Source organism: Rattus norvegicus, chromosome 1 (assembly GCF_021556685.1).
Source record: "Rattus norvegicus strain SHRSP/BbbUtx chromosome 1, alternate assembly SHRSP_T2T, whole genome shotgun sequence".
Classification (NCBI taxonomy): Eukaryota; Metazoa; Chordata; class Mammalia; order Rodentia; family Muridae; genus Rattus; species Rattus norvegicus.
In genome coordinates this window covers 78,303,134-78,323,965 of record NC_141534.1, presented here as the reverse complement: position 1 = coordinate 78,323,965, position 20,832 = coordinate 78,303,134, and the positions used below count along the sequence as shown (strand labels likewise).

At 44.1% G+C, this 20,832-nt stretch overlaps 1 protein-coding gene and 1 non-coding gene across 6 annotated transcripts in view; both read left to right on the top strand.

The window, feature by feature from the left end:
- Positions 1-20,832, top strand: part of Usp29 (ubiquitin specific peptidase 29) — a 223,445-nt gene that overhangs the window by 24,508 nt on the left and 178,105 nt on the right. The gene's annotated exons all lie outside the window — the stretch shown is intronic.
- Positions 17,175-17,308, top strand: LOC120100463 (small nucleolar RNA SNORA40). Its single transcript, XR_015656028.1, has one exon. It is a non-coding gene; the product is annotated as a small nucleolar RNA SNORA40 (small nucleolar RNA).

Genomic DNA, 20,832 nt, shown 5'->3' with positions numbered 1-20,832 from the left:
AAGGCAGCCCAGTGGGTAGCGGCACCTGTGATCCTCTTACCTCGGCTTATGTTACTACTTTTCATGCCGGCCCAGCCCCTCCAACCCCCAAATGTGTGTCAACCAGAAATCGACATCAGGAGTCTTCTTTTACCTTGAGACAGGGTCTCTCATCGAGTCTGGACTTCACTCCTTCAATTAGACTAGCTGGCCCATGAACCTCGGGGATCTTTCCACCTCTGTCTCTAGTTCTGAGATCCAGTACAGCTTTGTCACCATAGCTGACTGTTGTATGTGGATGCATACAACAGGTCCTCATGTAAAGCAAGACCATCCAAGCCATCTCCCCAACCCTTCCCCTGACTTTTGAAACATTTAGAACTTCTATGGAGTCCCACAAAGGACAAATAAAAAGAAAAACAAAAACAAAAATCTACTTTCCAAACTTAATGTCTTTCCTGATGGAAAGGGGACATTTTACCTCCTTCCAGAATTGAAGTGGCCATCAGACTCTGATTTTGCTCTTGCAGAGGACTTAATATCCACACATTCTTTTTTTTTTTTTTATTAACTTGAGTATTTCTTATATACATTTCGAGTGTTATTCCCTTTCCCGGTTTCCGGGCAAAAATCCCCCTCCCCCCAATATCCACACATTCTTAATCATAGTTCATCTTAGGGACCCAGGGCAGGAACATGGACGTTGTCCCTGACACACCTGGTATGTCCCGTCTGTCACCAGGCTCCCTGGTGCTGTCTCCTAAAATAATTTGTTCCTCATCCCTCACCTCACTGTTTCCAATATGGTGAAGGCCACCACACCCTCAGCTTGGACTCCTGCCATGTGTCCTATCCTCTGGCATTTGTACCCTTAATCCATTCCCCATGACCTTTCTGAAATAAAAATCTACATTATATCCTACAAAGGTCTCAGAGGTGCTTTACATGTAAGCCCAGTTTGTCACAACACCTCAGGAGAAATGAGGGTTTTTGAAGCACAGAAGGACATTTGACTTAAAAATGGTTCTACCTGGGGGTTGGGGATTTAGCTCAGTGGTAGAGTGCTTGCCTTGGAAGCGCAAGGCCCTGGGTTCGGTCCCCAGCTCCAAAAAAAAGAACCAAAAAAAAAAAAATGGTTCTACCTGAATACTTCTGTGAGCTACATTCTTATTGGCTCATGAAACACTTAAAACAGACAAACAAACAAATGACTACCACTGTGTATTTGTGTGTGTGTTTGCATATTTGTACTTTGATACAGATAGATATAAGGTCATAGTAGTGAATGTTGAAAAAAATTAACTTGAGTTTATTTCTTTCAAAAATTAGTTACATTTTCATTTATTGTGTGCATGGTATGGGGAGGGCTTGCATGCCATGGCCTGTGCATGGAGGTCAGAGGACAGTGCGTAGGAGTTGGCTTTCTTCTTCTACCCTGTGGCTTCGGGGGATTAAACTCTAGTCATCTGGCTTGGTGGCAGGCTCCTTCCCCCACTGAGTCATCTCAGCATGCCAGTGAAAATATTTATGTTGCTTGGGGTATAGTTTGGAATCTAGTTCAGTGGGTCTGACTTGGGACCGTTTTCTCTGCTGACCACCGTAAGATGGATAGCCTTCGTGTTACAACATGACATGAGACTCTCAGCTTCCCGAAATGGGCAAACGATTTGGTAAGAACAAGGAAAATCAGTAACAGGGGTGGTCTCTTGCTGATTGGAAACTTTGCATCTCTGGAATACTTAAGAAACTACTGTGGGCAGCTCTTCGAAGCAGAACTATCTTCCCCTCCCCTCCACAAGCCCAGCCCTGCATAGTAGGTAGCAAGAGAGACATGTCTCAGTCCCAACCTGGCATTTAGCTCGGAAGTAAAGGAACCAGGCTGAGGTGAGGATGTTGGCTGGAAGGCTCTTGTAGATGCAGTTCCATGTGGACTGGACTGTTTGGGACCTCTGCTTCGGGATCATGTACCTCAGCCTTAAGATTCCTCCCCCACATCTCCACATTTCTTTCATTTCATTTTAAATTGTATTAATGTACTTGTGTCTATTCTTTGACCATTTCATATGTGTATACAGCAGATCTTGATCACATCCATCTTCTACTTCCAGCTCCCACTCTCCCTAGATGTCCTCTTGTCACACACACACAAATCTCCCTCCTACCCTCATGTCCTTTTTAAAAAATTCATACACTGAGTTCAGTTATTACTACCCATGTTCTTATGGGTTGGGAGTAGACACTGAGCAATACTGCACCCTCAAGGAGAATCGACTGTCCCTTTCGAAGCAGCCACCTACTGCCAGGAGGTTCTCAGTGAGGGCTGGGGTCTTGGGAATATCCTCTCCCTCTGTGTGGGAATTCTGAGTGGTTTGGTGTTGGTCAGATCTTGTGCAGGTATCCACAGCGGCTGTGAGTTCACAAGTGCAACAGCCATGCCACGTCCAGAAGACAGCACTTCACATTCCTCTCCGCCTTCTGGCTCTTAACATTCTTTCCACCTCTTCTTCTCAGAGATGTTCCCTTGACCTTTGCAGGAGGAGGTTGATAGAGTAGTCCCATTTAGGGCTCTACCCCCACATCTCCATATTTGCCTAAGAAGGCTGACCACCAACTTCTCATGTTAAGTCTGTGTCTGTCCTCATCACCATGCCCTTGTGGCCAATATGTCTCCCGAGGCATCTGATGTCATTTTATTTCCTATATGTTCTCCCTGTCTATCACAGCATAGCCTGGCCATCATACACACACACACACACACACACACAATATACAAGCACACATACTCAAATACACACACAAACACATGTTCTCACATACATACACACTCACATAGACATATACACATTAATATACACATATTACATATATATATACATTCATATATACATATACATACACATAGATATAGACATACATGCATACATGTATATAGAGTACATACATATACATGCACTCACATAGACATATACACATCAATATACACATGTAGACATATTACATACATGTACGTACATGTACACACAGACACATATACATATATTCATGTAGATATAGACACAGATATGTGTGCATACATATATACGTATACACTCACATACACAAACCTACACACATACTCATACATATGTGCACACATATACACGTACATAAATACATGTAAACTCACACATGAACACATACATATACACATACACTCACATACACAGTGATCATAAAGAATGTCCAGCTATAATTACTGCCTTTTGCCCAAAGCCCTGTATGGCTGTGCACCTCCATCAGAACGAAGTCTAAGTAGCCAGCTCAACCTCTGAGGGTCTCCTCACTTCCTTCCTGGATCTCTGTGTGTTGATGGTCATAGCTCTGTGTCAACTTCTGACATCACCTCTGAAGAGCTGGCTGCATTGTCACCACCATAGCTGTACATGCACCCCTAACCTCACATTTTCTCTTTGCTTGGCTATGGTCAGGTCTACCTGCTGCCACTCCATTGAAAGCCCTCTCGTCAAGGTCAACAGTCACCGCCATGTTGTCACACACACTGTCTTTCTCTCCATGGATCACCAAACTTACCAGAACTAGTCAGTCACTTTGCCTATCCCTGCCTTTTATTTTCTTTCTTCTACTTTTTTTTTCCTTTGCTTTTGTTTGTTTGGGTTGGTTGGTTTGGTTTGGTTTGGTTTGGTTTGGTTTGGTTTGACTTTGGTTTTGAGTTTTGAGAGAATCTGTCAAGTCACTTCCAGGTCACATCAGAGTCTTCTGGGCCAGAAGTATGTTTAACTCCAAACTGAAGGGCTCTAGTGTTCCTTAGAAAACTACCCGTTATTGTAGGCTGTGAAGGATTGATGGCTCCAGATTTACCTGTATGAGCTCATCCTTACAGATCTGTTCATTCATATGTATGTATGTGTATGTATGTATGTGTATGTATATTATGTATGTATGTACACATGCACACAATAAATAACTGAACATAATCTTAAAATTAAAAATAAGTAAAAGTTAAAATTGGTCATTTGCACATCCTTGACCTATCCTCATGCAAACTTCCCATCAAGACACACATGGTGAAATAGTGATCATTCCCACATGTGTGGAATGTCAACTGTAGGCCATTAGTATATATTTAAATAAGTAATTCACCACACTTGTCTCAGTCTACTGACAATGTATTAGGGCCACAGTTACCTGAAAAACAGTATGTCAAGAGTAAGAAAGTTCCTGTGAGCTAAGGCAAAGCTGTATTGGTTCATAGCCAGGGAAGGAAATAGCTATCAGAATCAGATACAACTCCGTTCAGCTGATCAATGACGGCTCGCCTCAGTGGACACGCTTCTGCAAGCCAAACAATTGCTTTGCTTTGGAGAGCCGGGCCCATCAAAGATGGACTCAGTCTGATAAACACGCCTCTGCATGCCAACCAATCCAGCGGGGTCTCACTCCAGAGACCACACTTCTGCAGATGACGTTAATGTCAATCCTGTTCTGTCTTTGAAAGCTGGACAGCACCTGTCCTCTGCTGCCCCCAGACCCTCCACAGAACAGTACCACGCTTCAGAGAGACTCCTGATTAGCCTAGCTCTCTCTTGAGGGAAGAAATAAATCGAGTATTGTCTTTTTGTATTTCAGATAGCTAGCTGGATTCATTGGTTTGAGTCACCAGTGCAGGGTGCTAGCAGATGTAGTGACTTAAGCAGCAGAAATCGTTTTTCTAGAGGCTACAATTTCCAAGATCCAGGTGTTGATGTGAGTCTAGAAGGCAGATGCTAAGGTTTCCAGGTGTTCCAGGTGCCTGTTTATAATGAGGTATTGAGACAGGTGGGTCATTACTGGGAAGAGGAGAGCTTTTTAGGAGAGAGGTCAAGGGGAGGGGAGAAGTGAGTCAAGCCTGCCTGGTGGCTTGGTTCCCAGAGGGCAAGAATGGAGACAAGGGAAGCAGTGAGGTCTGCAATGACTTTTTATGGGTCATTAACATACGACCCACCCCACTGGGTTCCTTTAATTCAGGCTTTTCAGAGCTTGTTTGCATGAAGCCCAGGTGAAGCTGCGGCTTTCCCCCCTTTTCCACTGTCAGGGCCTTTTGTATGTTAATTTCTTTCTTTTGAAAGTGTTTTGGGAGTTTTGAGGAGTGAGAACTGAATTTACATTTCCACCCCTCCCCCTTCCCACATCCAGTTCCTCCTGAGCCTTCTTCCCAGTCCCAATCAAATGCATGGCCTCTTATTTCATTGTTTGGCACACACACACACACACACACACACACACACACACACACAGCCCTCCTGTTAAGTCTTTTAGTGTTGCTCATATGTGTACGTGTTCAGGGCTGACTGCTTGGGAGTGGATGATCTGTCAGGGGATTCTCCATGTCTCTGTACTCATTAATTGTCTGTAGCTCTGCTTATAGAGGTGGGGCCTTGTGAAGTTCCCCCTATCATTGTCATGTCAACTAGTGGTACCTATGCTGGTCTTGTTCAGGCAACAATATTGTTGAGCGTTCACGGGTAAAGTTTCCCTGTCATAGTACAGAAAACACTATCTCAGAGCCCATGTCCTGGTCTTCTGGTTCTTGCAATGTTCCTACCTGATAGAGCCTTCTTTGTTAATCTCTACTCTCCCCCCTCAATCAGTTGGTTCTTTCGCAGTTTTCTCATGACTTTCAGGTGCCTATCCCCTTGTCAGATCATATGCTCCTCTGCGTGTGACTGAGTCACACTCTTTTCTTCTTATAAGGATGTTAGTCATAGTAGCTTAGCATTCACCCTGAACTCCGTTTTTCTAAGAGACCCTAGTTCTAACTATAGTCACATTCTGAGTGGATGAGGAATTCAGTGTATGAATTTGGCAAGCGATTAGTCATCTCACCATGCTCCGACAACGTAAATGCACTATGTGAAGGTTTGGAGATAAAAGTTCCCTGAAAAGGGCTTTTATGTATGAATGGCTTGGTACCCAGCCAGTGGCTATAGAGAGATGACTGATCATGAATGTTGTCTTGGTTTCCTTTCCCATTGCGTGATAAAGTACACTAACAAGAGTAACTTAAAGGAGAAGCGGTTTATTTGATTCACAGTTTCAGTTACAGTCTAAGCCAAGGACAGTGGTGCACACCTTTAATCTCAGCACTTGAGAGGCAGAGGCAGGTAGATCTCTGTGAGTTTGAGGCCAGCCTGGTGTACGCAGTGAGTTCCAGGACAGCCAAAGCTACATAGTGAGAACTTGTCTTCTTGAAAAACTAACAGGTCACAGCCCATCATTTTGGGAGGGCGAGGAGGTAGGAATGTGAAGCATCACTTCATATCTCCAGTCAAGAGCAGAGAGCATGAATTATCCTGTACTTGTCTGTGCTCAGCTTACTCCCCCTTTTTCATTCATCCCAGACACAGCCCAGGCAACGGTGCCTTCCACATTCAGGATGTGACTTCCCATCTCAGTGGACCAAACCCAGAAAATCCCTGGGGCTGAAGCGATCACTCAGTGGCTAAAGGCACATAGTTTTCTTGCAGAGTACCTAGGTCTAGTTCCTAGCACCCACACTGTGTAGTTCATAACCATCTGTAACTCCAGTTGCTAGGGTATCCAACTCCTCAGTCCAGTATCCAACTCCTCAGGCATGTATGTGCATGCGCGTGCGCACACACAGAAATGGTTCCGTAGTTAAGAGAGTGTTCTGTTCCTCTAAAAGATCTGAGTTCAGTTCCTAACAACCATATCAGTGTCTCACAACCCCGTGTAATTTCAACGTCAGTGGGCTCGAACCTCTTCATGCACCTGTATTCATACAATCAACCCCCTACACACACACAAATATTAAAAATAATAAAACAATTTTGAAATGTAAGAAACAATAATGACAACAAAACCCTAGTGGCTTAAAATAATTAGCCCTATTACCTCCTGCCACTTCCTCTTAAACACAATTTTTATTAGTTCTTACATATGTCTTTTAAATGTATACACACACACACACACACACACACACACCAATAATTCTTTTTTGAAGCAGGATCTCACTCTGCATCCTTGGTTGGTCTAGAATAGGATATATAGACCTGGCTGGCCTTGAACTCCCAGAGATCCACCTGCCTCTGCCTCTTGAAGGCTGGGTTTAAAGGCAAGTGCCACTACACTTGGCATTCATGTCACTTTTGTAGTTCAGGAAGTCAGTAATGATCTGGCTAGATAATTTTGGATCAGAGTTCCTTAGGTCTGTAAAGAGTTTAGCCTCCCCCTCCTCCGGCTTTTGCCTATAGTCTTGAGTATGGTGGGAAGAGCCACATCCCAGATCGCTCACCATAGAGCTAGTAATTAGATGCTGATGTTGGCAGGAAGTCTGGGTTCCTCACTGCAGTCCCTTCTTCAATAGGAGGTGAGGATCACTGAGGTGGGTCACTCCCGAAGTCAGAAATGGCAAAGAGATAGACCTGTTGATTCTTCTTCCCAGGCCTGTAAAAGAGAATCCAGTCCTGGAGCTTTCCTGGCCTTCCATGGAACTGTGAAATGATAAATTAACATTAAAAAAATTTTCTGAGAAAGAGTCTCATTATGTAGCCCTGGCTGCCCTAGAACTTGCTATGTAAAATTACGTGCCGTTGTGCCTGGCTATGACCTTCCCACCCGCCACCCCCCCACCCCTCATCCTGCACCCCAAACCCAGAAACAGGGTTTCTTTGTGTAGCCTTGGCTGTCCTGGAGCTATCTCGGTAGACCATGCTTACCTCAAACTCACAGAGATCCACTGATGTCGGCCTCCCACGTGCTGGAGTTAAAGACTTGTATCACCACCACAGGGCTTGGACTTTTCTAAGACACATACTTTATGATTAATGTGTTAGCCATCAAGGGAGAATGATTGTCAGAATGGACCACGGAATCTAAATTAGATAAAGAGGGATAAAGTCAGGTGTGGGGGAAAGAAATATATAAATTGGGAGGGGACCCTTAGGACAGGGGCTATCCATGACAGCAAACTCTTTTTGATATTACAATTTCTAACATCATACAGTTTCTAATAAGATAAGGTCCGGAATATTAATAGCTAGATAATAGGTGATAGCTACGCAGTGATAGATATATAGATTGATGGTGACTAGTAGGTGATGAAGAGATAGATGGATGGTAGATTGATAAATAGCTGGCAAGATAATCGCTGGATGTTAAATTATAGATACAAAGATGATAAGTGGTAGATAGATGACAGGATGGATAGATGGGAGATAAATAGATAACAGATGAATAGATAATAGATTGATAGATGATGATGGATTAGAGAGATAGATGATAGATAATAGATAGATAGGCAATAGATAGATAGATAGATAGATAGATAGATAGATAGATAGATAGATAAATAGATAGATAGACAGACAGACAGAGCAAAAATAATTTTAAGCCTTGAAAGAGTTATCCCAGGGCTGAGTTTGGCAGAGTTCTTACCCAGCATGCACAAGGCCCTGGGTTCAGCCTGAAGCACTGCACAAAGCTGGTGTATAGTGTGCCCCTGTGATCCTAGAACTAAGGGGGCTAAGGCAGGAGGATCAGACGTTCAAGTTATCCTCACCTATGTGTAGAAAACTCAAGACCAGTCTGGGTTGCATGAGAACCTGTTTCTAAGATACACAAATAAACTGTACAGGTCAGTATGGCTTCCGTTTGTTTGTCTACTCGACAGAAGCTAGAGTCATCTTTGAGTAAGTCATCCTTGAGGAAGAAGAACACCAGTTGAGAGAATGTCACATCAGATTGGCTTGTAGGCAAGTCTGTGAAGGCATTTTCTTGATTTGATGTTTGATGCAGAAGGGCCCAGCCCACTGTAAATGGTGCCATCCCTGGGCAGATGACCCTTGGTTAAATAACAAAGCAGGCACAGGAGCAAACACAGGAGCTGTGTTCCTTCGTGACTTCTGATTCAGTTCCTGACTCAAGGGTTTTCTGGCCTTGTGTTCCTCCCTTGCCTTCTCTTCTAATTGAACTCTAATCTATAAACTGAGATAAACTCAGTCCCTGGCTGTGCCCTTATCACAATAGAAACCAAACTAAGCTAGAATATAAATAAATAAGCAAGACGTGTTTGTTTAAAAAAAAACAAACACCCCCCCAAAGAAAACAAACAAACAAAACCAATAGTCACCCAGGCTTGGATAACTATTCAGTGGGTAAAATGCTTACCTTGGAAGCATGTGGACCCGAGTTTAATCCCCAATATCACATAAAGATGAGGGACAGGACAGTGGTGGAAGCTCATAACATCAGTTCTGAGTTCATGGAAACAGCAGACTCCCAGGGGCTCCCTGGTCAGCCACCCTAGCCAGACTAGTGAGTTCCAGGTAAATGTGAGGAAACCCTGTCTTAAAAAAGCAAAGTGAGATGCATGGCCCCTGAGAAATCTTATCCCAGGCTGACCTCTGTCTCTACACACACATGTGGACACACATACATACAAATACGTGTGTGCGTGCACACATACATATATAAAAATAGTTGTCTGCATATTGTCTGATGATAGAGGTGATTATCTTAATCTTTTTAAAAAATCTTCAACTATTCATTCCCATTGATTAAATATTTTCTATCTTAGTGATTGTCCATGAGAAAGGAAACAAAACACCACAAAACAATTTTATAAAAATATTTTCATTCAAGGGCCAGTGAGTAGCTCAGCATTTGCTGCCAAGCCTGAGGACCTGAATCCAATCCCCAGGACATATGTGGTGGGCAGAATGAAGGAATTGACTCCCAAAAGTTGTCTTTTGAACTCCATATATGCACTGTGCCCCTTCATAAGAAATAAATAATATAATAAAATGTTATAAATGGAAAAAGGATTCTCCAGTTCTCTCTCTTTTTTTTTTTTTTTTTTTTTTTTTTTTTTTTTTTTTGGAGCTGGGGACCGAACCCAGGGCCTTGCGCTTGCTAGGCAAGCGCTCTACCACTGAGCTAAATCCCCAACCCCTCCAGTTCTCTTTACATTGAACAAAAACAATAGGCTAAGTAGCTGAGCTGTGGTGGCACATGCCTTTAATCCCAGCACTCAGGAGGCAGAGGCAGGAGGATTTCTCTAGGTCAGCCAAGTCTAAATAGCAAGTTCCAGGACAGCCAAGGCTACAGAAAAAAACCCTGACTCAAAAAACCAAGCCAAATCAAACAAAAACAATAGCAATGACAATATCCTGGCTAAATATTTAATAATAGTTGACCAGTAAATATGTTTTAATATCTATGATATGCAATTCTAGAGATGGTGTCTCTAAATAATGTCTGATCAGAGTAGAAGCCATGCTGGTAAGGTAACTTATGGGGTTGGAGGATGGGAACAGTAAAAACATATGGAATACGAAAACTGCATTAAGATAGTGTGATTTGTACTTCCTTTCTGTGACCCTATAGTTAAAACAAAATTCTCCGTGTTTCCAGTCATTCACTTGAGAACTGGTGAAAAACATAGTATCCTTGAATTTTCATTTTTTATGAATAGATCTTCATGGGAAAGAATGAATGAAAAGCCCCAGTTTACCTGCTTGTGGATACTTCTTTTTTCTTTCTTTCTTCTTTGATACCTGCCCCCTCCCTCCGTGATTTCCAACACAGCTACAAAGAGCACACGCTCCTTTTATTGTGAAAAGACTTTAAAGAAAATTCTTTAAAAGAGAGGACTGGAGGGGGTGGGGTAGGACACCCCAGATGATGTAGGCGCCTAAAGCCAGAGCAACTGTGGAAGCTTAAGTCTGGGCTGGGTTACCTCAGCTCTGCCTCTAGCTCTCTCCACCCCCATAGCTGTCATCAGATCCAAGGACACATCTGCTGGCTCAGCACATGGAGAAAACTCGCCTCACCCTCCTCTAGCTCTGGGATAAACTTGCCCAGCCACTGCCAACTATTTCCATCTAAACATGGTCTCCGTTTGCTCCAGCAGCAAAGGCTGTCAGTCAGCCACTGGGTACAAGAGGTGGGAAATGGGGAGGCTCTAATAATTCCATCAGAAATCTATGTTTTTGTTCATACAATTTTAACCTTTTTTTCATGTGTGTGTGGTGTGCATGTGTGTGTATGCGCACATGTTTGCATATGTGTGAGTGCACATACACAGACATGCACGGAGGCCTGAGTTTAGACAGAGTCTCTTAATCAAAGCCAGAACTCACTTGTATAGCTAGACTTTCTAGCCAGCTTGCTCTGGGGTTCCCAGTCTCCCTCCACCTTCGGAGGCTGGAATTACAGGCAGGCTCCCTGGGCCACCCAGCGTTCACATGGGTTTCTGAGGATCCCAACTGTAGTCCTCATACTTTCAATGGCAAGCACTTGAATGGACGAGTCATCTTGCCAGTCCCAAGTCTTTACATTTTTGACAATCCCATGTCACCCATTATCTTCTCTTATGTCTCTCCCACCCCTAATGACACCCTCCTCTATCCCCTCCTCTACTTCCTCTTCCTTCTCCTTTCTTCTCCTCTTCCTCTTTCTACACCTTTCTCCTCTCCCCCTCTTCTTCCTCCTCCTCCCTCTTCCTCTTCTCCTCCTCCCACTCTTCCTCTTTTCCTCCTCTTCCTCCTCCTCTCCCTCCTCTTCCTCCTCCTCATCTTCCTTTTCCTGTACCTTTTTCCTCTTTCTCCTTTTCTCCTCTTCCTCCTCCTCCTCTTCTTTTTCTTTCCAAGTCCCCTCCAACTTTCATGACTTTGCTTTTTTGTTTGTGCAGGTAGCCACATCTGCTGTGTGTCCATGATTGCATGCCATGTCCAGAAGACGGTGTTTCATGTCGCACCTTCCCATCCTGCCATCAGCCCTACGTCCTACACAGTAACTCAGCTGTTTCCTGTACAGGTCTCTCCCATGCCCCTTCATCTCCATATCTCCATGGCTGTACCTGTGTTCCTGGTCACCCCGTGTCTCCCTCACTCCCCGACCCACGTGGCCTCTGATCAACTCAGCATTTGCAGCCACAGGGATCTTCTCAAGAGGAAAATTGGAGGGCATCACCTCCTCGCTCGAAACTGGCCAGTGCCCATTAGGCTGAAGACCTCAGCATTCGCCTGACCATCTAGTAGGCCATCAACCTCCCCTGTTTCCGGTTCCCTGACATCAGTTTATTTCATCTTCCTAAGCCCTGATGGAGTGGATATCGTAAGAGTTCCTGTCTCAATCAAAGTGCTTGCTTCAGAATCATGAGAGCATGAGTTCAATCCCCAGTAACATGTTAATAACAAACAAACAAACAGACCAACAAAAGCCAAGGCGGGTACTGCACACTTGTAACCCCAGTGCTGGTGAAATGGAGCAGTAGGGATCTTTGGCTAGGTAACCTAACCTATTTGTTGAGTTCCAGGCCAGTGAGAGACCCTGTGTTTTGTTCTCTCTTACCTTTTAAGGTGAATAGTGACTGAGAATAACATCTGAGTTTGCCCTTTGGCTTCTATGTACATATACACACAAGGGCACCCTCAGCTCTCCTGCCCCTATATACAGACACAGAGATTGTATCTTGAAGGAGACAGTCTGCACAGAGTCTTAGCAGAGGAATCTTCCAAGGACTGGTTTGTAAGCAGAGTTCAAAGTTTCCAGAATTCCAGGCACTATGCTTGGGCAATAGCCATTTGCAAAAACAAGTTCTTGGTTGTGCATATCCAGCAGTTCCACTCTGGACATAGACCCCAAAAAAATGAAATCCAGATCTTGAAAATGTTCTCATGCTTGCATTCATACAAACATTGTGTATGCCAATCTAGGGGCAGAAGAGACCCAAGTGTTTATCAATACATGAACAAATAAACGAAATGTGGCATGCCATGACTGAATAGTGGGAGACTATTCAGTCACAAAAAGGGAGAAAATTCTGATACATGCTCTATGTGTAAAAGTCTAGGACATTAAGCTAGGTAGGAAAGGAGCAGACACCAAAATGACAAATGCTATGTGGTTCCAGTTGTTTTTGGCAGTCAAATCTGTGGATGTAGAAATAAGGATGGTAGTTCCAGGTGTTCCTCTAGCAGCTGCCACCTCTTCCTCTTCCTCCTCCTCCTCTTCCTCCTCCTCTTCCTCTTCCTCTTCCTCTTCCTCCTCCTCCTCATCTTCCTCCTCCTCCTCTTCATTTTCCTCCTCCTCCTCTTCTTCTTCCTCCTCCTCTTCTTCCTCTCTTTCCTCTTCCTCCTCCTCTTCTGCTTCTTTTCTTTTAACTCATTTATTTATTATTGTGTGTGTGTGTGTGTGTGTGTGTGTGTGTGTGTGTGTGTGTGTGTGTGGCTACATGTGTGTCTTGGCCCACGTATAGAAATGAGAGGACAACTTTCAGGAGTTGCTTCTTCCCTTCTACCATGTACGTCCCAGGGATTGAACTTAGGTCCTCAGGCTTGGTAGCAAGCTCCTGTACCATCTGACCCATCTCACTGGCCCTGCAGCCATCCTCACCCATTGGCGATACTGCATGGTTGTCTCAGATTGCAATTTTGTAAGGATTAATGGCGTCAGATGCCTTTGCATGGTTTTGTTGGCCATTCTATATCTTTGGAGAAACAGTAATTGAATCTCTTTTCCGTTTTTGAGAAATAAAACCAGGTTGTTTTTAAAGATTTTTTTTTTTTTGGCTCTTTTTTTCGGAGCTGGGGACCGAACCCAGGGCCTTGCGCTTCCTAGGTAAGCGCTCTACCACTGAGCTAAATCCCCAGCCCCTGTTTTTAAAGATTTATTGTGAGTGTTCTGGTTGCATCTGTGTCTGTGTACCACATATGTGCCTGGTGCCCATGGAGAACGGAAGAGGGTGATAGGTGCCCTAGAACCAGGGTTGCTGGTGGTTGTAAACCACCACTTGGGTGCTGGGGACCGATCTCCAGTCCTCTGGAAGAGAAGTCAGTGTCTTCACTGCCAAGCCGTCTCTTCTTCCACAAGACTTTTCACCTTCAAATTGTTGAGTTCTTGGAGTTTCCTTATATATTTAAACTGCAGTGCTTTATGAGGTACTGCCCCTCATTTTATAGATTGCCAATTTAGAATGCTGTTTATTTCATTCATCATGTATGTGTGTATGTGTATGGCACACACTGGAGCTTGCCGTGGAACCCGTGTGGAGGACACCTTTGGGATGTGTTTCTCTCCTTCCATCATGTAAGCAGAACCTAATCTCACTGCTCCCCTAAACTGCCTTTGCAGTCTGTCAATCATCCCATCCTCTGGTCATAGAAGTTTTAAGATTGACCTGATTCTGTTTGTCTATATTGTCTGTTTTCCCACGTCTTCTATATGTTTTCATTGGCACGTGTGTGAGCATGGTATCACCTAACTCCATTCATTTTCTTTTTAATTTTATTTTTTTTGCAGTACTGAGGATTGAACCCAGGGCCTTGTGCATGCTAGGTGAGTGCTCTACCAACTGTGCTCCAGCCTCAGATCCCTATTCACTTTTTAAATTTCCTTGCCTTGATTGCCAGTATCTGGTTCCTTACTCTATCACTTCCGGGTAAAGAGCCTGACTCTTCTATGGTGATGTGTGGGCACTGGGATAGGGTCTCACCAAGTCACCCATGCTGGCCTGGAACTCACAGTCCTCTTAACTCAGTCCCCAGAGTGCTGGGACTACATGACCACCCACCCCCAGGAGGCAGGGGCATGACTCTGTGTCTTCCCTGATCCCTGCGTATAAGCCGTGCCTGACCACAGGCCTGCAGAGCATTTGTTCAGTGACTGAGAACTCCACTGCTAGTGTGTAACAAGGTTAGATTTAGAGTTTACACCTGACCATACCTGGGCCGTGTGCCTCAGGATTCTGCCATTGAACAGCAGGAAGGGAGGGATGAGGTTTTCAGGAGAGGAGTCACCTGCCATCCCATAATATGGCACTCAAGGGATGAGCTGACACTGTTGATGCCTGCAGGGAGTTTTGCAGTGGAGCAGGGACTAAGGAGTTTTTGTGTTCTTTCTTCCTGAGATGGGACTGTCAGAGGTAGCATGAACCCAACGCCTTTAAGGAATGCTGAGGGCCATCGGCGGGAGGAGCGGTAGGGCTTGGCTTTATTTCCACCTTTCTGCTGCTGCAGGAGGCACGTTTTTGAGACTCACTTCTCCAGAAGAGCATGGGAGCAGAACCCACACCCTCAGCTATCAATATGTACATGAATATAAAAATATGACCAGGGTCCACACCTTCCCTTTGCAGGATATTGCCAAACATTCCAGGTTTTATCACACTTTCATGGAGTTCCAGAAACCTCTGGGCTGGTCCATGGACTTCCGTGCAAAATCTTTTATTAGCAAGAACCTACTACCCCCACACCTGACATATCTGATCACCTTCCTTATCCTACCCAGTGACGTCTCAACTCCCTGCCCTGTGTCCAGCAAGACTGCTGGGTCAGAGTGGAGAGAATTCAGCTCATCCTTATGTTTCCATGGGAACCTTTCCTTCCCATGGACCTGATCCTGATTCTTGCCGATAGACAACAGCTTGCCCACACTGTGTTTGGAATTAGACTGTATCTTCACCCCTTAATCTTCATAGGAAAACCCAAGGCTGGTGACATGGCTCAGCTGGGTAAGGGTGATGGTGGCCAAGCATGATGACTTGAATTTGGTCCCTGATACTGGGCATTCTTTCCGTCACGGGAAGGAGAGGGCTGACTCCTGCAAGTTGTCTTTTGATCTCCACAAGTGCACATCCCCCTTCCTGCAAAATAAATAACCTAATGTAATTTAAGAAGATGAAGACGAAAAAACACTGTCAAGGTCCTTATATCTATCGAGACAGTCCTCAATAAAATTTTTCTTACACAGTCCGTCTCTAACAATTCAGTGTGTTTTTTTTTTCCTTTAACAGTATTGAAATTTATTTTTCTTTTCTTCCCTAGCCAGACAGCAGCATTCCCTAAACCCTCTTGGTATAGAAATATAGTTCTTGGGTGGCAGGCCCAAGGACTCCGCTCCCCCTCCCCTTCTGCTGGGGTCAGGGAAATGAGCCTTCTTCCTGGCCCTTGCTGGGGCCTCCCGCTGGCAGCTGGAGGGATTAAGGAAAAGAGGCTCCTGGCGTCCCTGAGTCTGGAGTGGCTGCCCAGGATGTCCCAGGAGAGGCGAGTGGGCCAGAGGGCTGGAGGCTCCCAAATCAATCAGAGGTCTGAAGGTCACTGAATGGCGACCTTTGAATCAGGATCCGGGTAACCCTGAGGCTTGTACGCACTCTGAGGGGGTGGAGCAGGAAGGCAGATGTTTGAATGCAATTCTTTTGGAAGAGAGGTGTTCACTCCCAACAGTCCTTCCAAACACCTTACAAAAAGCTCCCTCTTTCTACCCTTATCTCGGCAGCACTGCCATCTGGGGGCTGAGAAAAGCTTCTAGCAGCCCCCATTTAGCTTCCTTTCTGAAAGCAGTTAGCCGCCTCAGGTACAAACGTTGCAAGGAGTGAAAATTGCCCACAATTGCCTAGGAGGCTTAGCCATTTTAATACAGCAGGTAATGAGGGACATATGGAAGGGCCAACAAAATGGCTTAGCAGGAAGCAGTCTTGCCCTCAAGCCTGATTGCCTGAATTTAAACCCCAGGAAGACACCTGTGGAGCTTGGAGGACAGAAGTCAGGACAGGAATTACAGGTTCAGAAGTCAGTTCTCCTCCACCATGAGAATCCTTAGTCCTGGGGTTTCTCAGCTTCTCAGGCTAGGCCACAAATGCTCCGGTGTGTGCACCCATATACATACATAGGACATATAAATGTAATTTTAAATTGTCAAGGGATATATCGGAAATAATGTCTTCTATTTTCCTCAACTTTAACTTTTAAGAGTAGGAGAACCAGATGTCACAGGCTTTGACTGAGAGGTGGTTGAATAACCAGTCCCTACTCAATATTGTATTGTTTGCCACCAACCAGGTGCTTCTCTGCTGACTTAGTCCCCACTAACAGCAGTACACCAGCCTACGGTGAAATGGAGGTGAAGTCAGACCTGATGGACAATCTACAATAAGATCATTTATATTGTACATCCTAATATGTTGATACTGAGGTGGCAAGACAGTCACTTGGTAAGAGTGCTCACTATGCCAGAAAGTTCTCATGCATTGTCTGAGGCAACAGGAAATGGCCTGGCCAAGCCAATCTTGTCTTGTCTACATCTGGGACCTTCCAACAGCACCTTGCTAGGCAAGATGTCTTAGCTCCTCTGAGATCCAAGACCACTCTATGCTCAAGGGTATTGTTCTATAGTTCCTGTGTGTGTGTGTGTGTGTGTGTGTGTGTGTGTGTGTGTGTTGACTTGGTTGATACACAAAGACACAAAAGAAACGGTTGCAAAAGTAAATCCTCACTCACAACTCATAACCTACTGTTCAATGTGAATTTTGATACACGTGAGAAGGGACATGCTCAGTGATGATGGCATTGATAACAAGACTAGCTCTAAGAATTCTAAGTTGATCATGTGAATGCAGAGATAATGAGCAAACTAAAATAAGTTGGGTCAGCACTTTAATTTTAATGTAGATTAGTGATTCTCAACCTGTGGGTGGAAACTCCTTTAGGGTCATATATTAGATATCCTGCATATTAGACACTTAATTACAATTCATAACAGTACCAAAATTACGTTATGAAGTAGCAATGAAATGACCTTATGGTTGAGGATCATCACAGCATGAGGAACTCTATTAAAGGGTCGTAGCGTTAGGAAGGCTGAGATATATAGAATTCCATTCCTTTGTTTTGCTAACCACTATATTACATTGCTTTACTAATTGTGTTTGCGCGCACGTGTGTGTGTGTGTGTGTGTGTGTGTGTGTGTGTGTGTGTGTGTGTACATGTGCCTGGGTGGAAGTCAGAAGACAGCTTGCTGGAGTTGACACTCCCTACCCACCAACTCATCAGGGATGGTAGCAAGCACCATGCTCACATCTCTCTCTCTCTCTCTCTCTCTCTCTCTCTCTCTCTCTCTCTCTCTCTCTCTCTCTCTCTCGCCTTTGTCTTTGTTGCTATTGTGGTAGTGGTATGGTTTTTCTCTAAGACAGTGCCTGGCTGTGCACTTTAGGCTATCCTGGAACTCACCATGGAACCCTGGGCTGGTGTCCTGAAGCCTCAGACTTTCTGCCACTCCTTGCCAAACGCCAAGGCTTAGAGTGTTTGACATCACAACAAGCTCTGATTTTTTTCAAATGAATGGATGAAGATTCAGATGCTGTATTGGCAGGTTTCAGTCAAGTGACATAGCCAGGCTGTAGAACTTGGGCACTAATTGCCAGGCCTGGTATCTTTATTAATCCCCTCCTTGCTTGCTTTCTTAGGACTTGCTATAGGCCTTCCATATGACCCAGCTATACCACTCTGTTCAAATACTCACCCAAAGGACTTCAAGTCAATATTTCACACGGATACTTGCATATCAAGATTTTTTTTCAGCACTGTTCACAATAACTAAGATATAGGAATCAGCCTAGGTGTCCATGAACAGGATACAGAAAATGGGAGCTATCAATCCATCATGTACCTATCTACCTCTCTATGCATATATGTACATAGGTGTGTGAATAATTTTCCATAAAGAAAAATAGTTATGTTAGTTGTCAGAAAGTGAGTGCATTTTTAAAAACAGGATTCTTAAAGTTTAGTTTTTAATTATTCTACAAAACATTAGGTTTCATTATGGATTTTCAAACAAAATTTTCTTTTGTTGATATTCCTCCCCGGCTCTTCTCATCATCCCCCATCTTCTCCTGTATCCTTCCACCCTCAGTCACCCCCTTTCCTCTTTATGTCACAAGCATCCTGTTGTCCTGACACCCTACTTGTTCACCTCCTCTTTTGCCCCTGTCCTGGTCTCTGTTCTAATCCTATAGCCTATAGCCACACTCACACACACTCCCATGTACACAGAACGCCGTCACAAGCCAGCATCCACATACAAGATTAACGAGAGATAAATCAGGCTCAGAAAGACTCGTATGGTTTTTCCTTGCATGAAGTTCCTAGATTTTTACATAGATAGGTACAGATCATGTATGTATATGTAACATGAAGGTATGGGGGACAACAGGGACTAATCCACAGAGGTGAGAAAGGATAGTGTGCACAGCATACAATATATACGTTTTTGAAAAATAAACAAACAAACAAACAAATAAATAAATAAAAAAGAAAATTTAAAAACAAAATGTCCTCCAAAGACCACTAAACACTTGAGAGTGTAGGCCATACCGGCATGCATTTCCTTAAATGTCTTTTTATCTCCTAGGCTTTCCCTGCCTGAGAGCCATTATCTCTACGAATCTGTTTAAATGTGAATTTTAAAATGACATATACTTATTTATGAATATGTGTGCTGTGTATATGTGTATGCATACAGAAGTGTGTGCTTGTGCATTTGCATGTGCATGTGCCACAGCATACATCAGAAGTCAGGAGACAGTTTGTACAAGTCAGTTCTTTCCGTCCACCATGTAGATTCCAGGGATCAAATTCAGGTCCTCAGGCATCTCCAGCTTGGTGAGATCACCTTCCTTTATTCCATTAGCCAGCTCTCTTTTCCCTGTTTCCATATTTGTGGAGCTTTTTCTGCTTGTTGGTGCACATGTGTTTCTCTATGATACACAAGTGACAGTTTGTGAAATTTCAAGCAACATGTCCAGGAAAGAGATATTGCATGGAAAAGTGAAAGAGACAAGAACAAACCATCTTAAAATGTACCACGCTGGCCTGTCAGCTGTTTCAGGCTGAAACTCCCAGAGGAACTGTAGCCATAGGAAGGTTCATTCAGCCTGTCTCTCCCAGGAGCAACAGGCCATAAAGATCCTTTCACACATGAAGGCTGGGACAGAGCCTTGATGACCACAGGCGGGTGACTGGGCTGCCCTGAACCTGTGTAAACACCCTGAAGTAGCCCTTATCTCCCCCCAGCCTGACAGCACCATATATCTCCTAGCGACAGCCTGGAGTTTACTCCCCCAGTCAGAGACCCATCTGTCTTGTCATTCCTTCTCAAACATATTGCTCTTTGTCTAAAATGTGTAGAGGCGCCCTGCTTCTCACATCAGATGCTGATGAAAACCCCCGTGGATGTATAAAATTAATGCAAGTTTAATGTTTTTCTCCTCTGACTTATCTCTTATATTAGTTGGGTTCCTCAATTGGACCAAACAACTAAGTTAAGAAAAGACACACTCTTCTGCCTTTCTGTTTCTCTGTCTCTTTGTTTATCTCTATCTCTGTCTGTCTCTGTCTTTTACACACACACACCCACACACACTCACACACACACACACACACACACACACACACACACACACCAGTGATGCAGGTGTGTTGTGTGAACATATATTTCCTCAACTTGGTGAGCTAAGGACTTAACTGGATAGACTTACAGAGGAATGAGTTGGGGTTATTTGCAAGAGGGTTGTATGACACGCCCCTTAGTAGCAGTATCAGCATGAAGTCTTACCACAGCAATGGTGACAATTTTCCCATAGCTGTACAGACAACATCCTTTCAGTTCCTTCGCTTGGTTGTACTCCTCCCAAGACACTCAGACCATGTGCATTCTGGGGAAGAGTGCCATGCCAGGGAAGTGGGGCAGGAAAGAGTGGCTGGTCCCTCTCTCAGGAACCACTCAACAGGCCCCCATGTTGTAGAAGGTCTCTTGTAATAGTTAAGAATCGCTTAGTTGCAAGGAAGAGAAACCATCTCAGATAGTTTCATCCACCAGGACAGCAAGATGGACTAACCTCATCACAATGCTACATTTTTTTTTTTTTTTTTTTTTAGAGTTGAGTAGAATCATTTACTTTTTTTTTTTTTTTTTATTAACTTGAGTATTTCTTATATACATTTCGAGTGTTATTCCCTTTCCCGGTTTCCGGGCAAACATCCCCCTCCCGCCTCCCCTTCCTTATGGGTGTTCCC